This window comes from Rattus rattus, chromosome 12 (assembly GCF_011064425.1).
Source record: "Rattus rattus isolate New Zealand chromosome 12, Rrattus_CSIRO_v1, whole genome shotgun sequence".
In the NCBI taxonomy this organism is placed as follows: Eukaryota; Metazoa; Chordata; class Mammalia; order Rodentia; family Muridae; genus Rattus; species Rattus rattus.
Window position 1 is genome coordinate 26,691,709 of NC_046165.1, and position 2,137 is coordinate 26,693,845.

A 2,137-nucleotide genomic window follows, 5' to 3' on the forward strand; every position below is an offset into this window, starting at 1 on the left:
ATTCATCTCAGCGGTGGCCGGTTCTAGGGCACTATGCCAGGCTACTGCCAACTACTCTCTAGCCTAGGAGGTCTCTCCACCTACCATTGCGAGCCACCCTCTCCCAGCTCCAGCCGGGAGCTCTCTGGTCCCAACAACCTGGTAAAATCATGACTCTAGAGGTTTCTGCAGAGACTGGCCTATTGCAGCTCCCTGACACGGACTCTGTCCACACGCCCAGCAACCACCCCTGGTTCCAGCAGCTGCTACCCTCTCTTAGCTCTCTTACACTGCTCTGTTTACATTCCCAGCATCCACCCCCTAAGAGTTATAGCATGAACTCCCAGCAACCCTTTAAAAGCAAGACTCAAAAAGCTTATAATTTAGCGATCAGATTTATATGTTAAATTCTCAATCCACAATATGCCCCCATAGTAAAGGCAGAGTCAATTAAATAATGATATAAGCTGCCAAATAAATAACATAAGTTGACCTACAAAAATCCATCCCTTAAGAAATATTTATGAGTTCCTGCGAGTTTCTTCCTGCTGTGAACATCAGGGCTCTGACTCCTGGCCACCTCCCTTGCCCCATGGCCCCGAAGCGGCAATCTGTGATCCCACCTCAGCCCAAGAAACCCAGACCCATTGCTGTCCCGAAGCTGGAGGACAAGTTGGCCTCTCCCAGCCTGCCGAAGGGAGAAAAAGAACAGCAAGAAGCAATTGACCATATTGATGAAGTACAAAATGAAATAGGCAGACTTAATGAACAAGCCAGTGAGGAAATTTTGAAAGTAGAACAAAAATATAACAGACTCTGCCAACCATTTTTTTTTTCAGAAGAGGTCAGAATTGATCGCCAAAATCCCAAATTTTTAGGTAACAACATTTGTCAACCATCCACAAGTGTCTGCACCGCTTGGGGAGGAAGACGAGGAGGCCCTGCACTATTTGACCAGAGTTGAAGTGACAGAATTTGGAGACATTAAATCAGGTTACAGAATAGATTTTTATTTTGATGAAAATCCTTACTTTGAAAATAAAGTTCTCTCCAAAGAATTTCATCTGAATGAGAGCGGTGACCCGTCTTCAAAGTCCACCGAAGTCAAATGGAAATCTGGAAAGGATTTGACAAAACGCTCAAGTCAAACGCCGAATAAGGCCAGCAGGAAGAGGCAGCGTGAAAAGCCAGAGAGCTCTTTCCCTGGTTTACTGACCGTTCTGACGATGGATGATGAAGAAGGAGAGGCAGAGGATGACGATGATGATGACGGTGAAGAGGAGGAAGGGTTGGAAGATATTGATGAAGGAGACGAGGACGAAGGTGAAGATGACGATGAGGATGAAGGGGAGGAAGAAGAGGAGGACGAAGGTGAGGATGACTAGCACAGAAGACCGATGGATCCAACCTTCTTTTTCATTTTCTTTTTATTTTCCAAGTTTCTCCAGTCCCTGGGAGCAAGTTTCAGTCCTTTCCTCCCTGTCCCTCTGTGCTCGGTCGCCCTGTTATTGAGGTCTCAACATCATGGTTCTCAACTAATTTGGGGAAAAATATCTTGAGCAAACTACAACAGGAAAAGAATCTTCGCGTTTCTGTTCTGAATTCATTTTTATCCTTGTCTCAAACTGTGGATTCAACACCACCACCATGCTCTGTGGGAAGAAAGAAAAGCCCTTCAGTTCCCTCGGCTCTGTTGGAGGCTGGAGGGGGCCAGGCCCCTGTGTAGTTGTGCATAGAATTCTAGCTTTTTCTTTTCTCTGTATATTGGGCTCAGAGATTACACTGTGTCTCTACGGGAACACAGACAGTTAGCATTTACCAAAATGTATCTGTCTACTTTCTCTTGTTTAATAAACAGGAAAAAAAAAGAAAAAAAAAAAGGTGGGGTATAGACAGTGAGCAAGGGTGGGATTGAGGTGGGGCGGGTAGGTGGGCCTCTGACAACATGGCTTCTCCTTTGGCATGTTTCATTGTGACGTTTAACAGACATCCTTGCCGTTTAAGGTGACACTTAAAATTCTCTCCTTTTTTTTTTTTATCTTTATTAACTTGAGTATTTCTTATTTACATTTCGATTGTTATTCCCTTTCCCGGTTTCCGGGCCAAGATCCCCCTAACTCCTCCCCCTCACCTTCTATATGGGTGTTCCCCTCCCCAT

General features: G+C 45.1%; 1 pseudogene; it reads left to right on the plus strand.

Annotated features, from left to right (window-relative positions):
- The first annotated feature begins 571 nt into the window (after window positions 1-571).
- LOC116913754 lies at window positions 572-1,364 on the plus strand (annotated as a pseudogene).
- The last annotated feature ends 773 nt before the right edge of the window (window positions 1,365-2,137 follow it).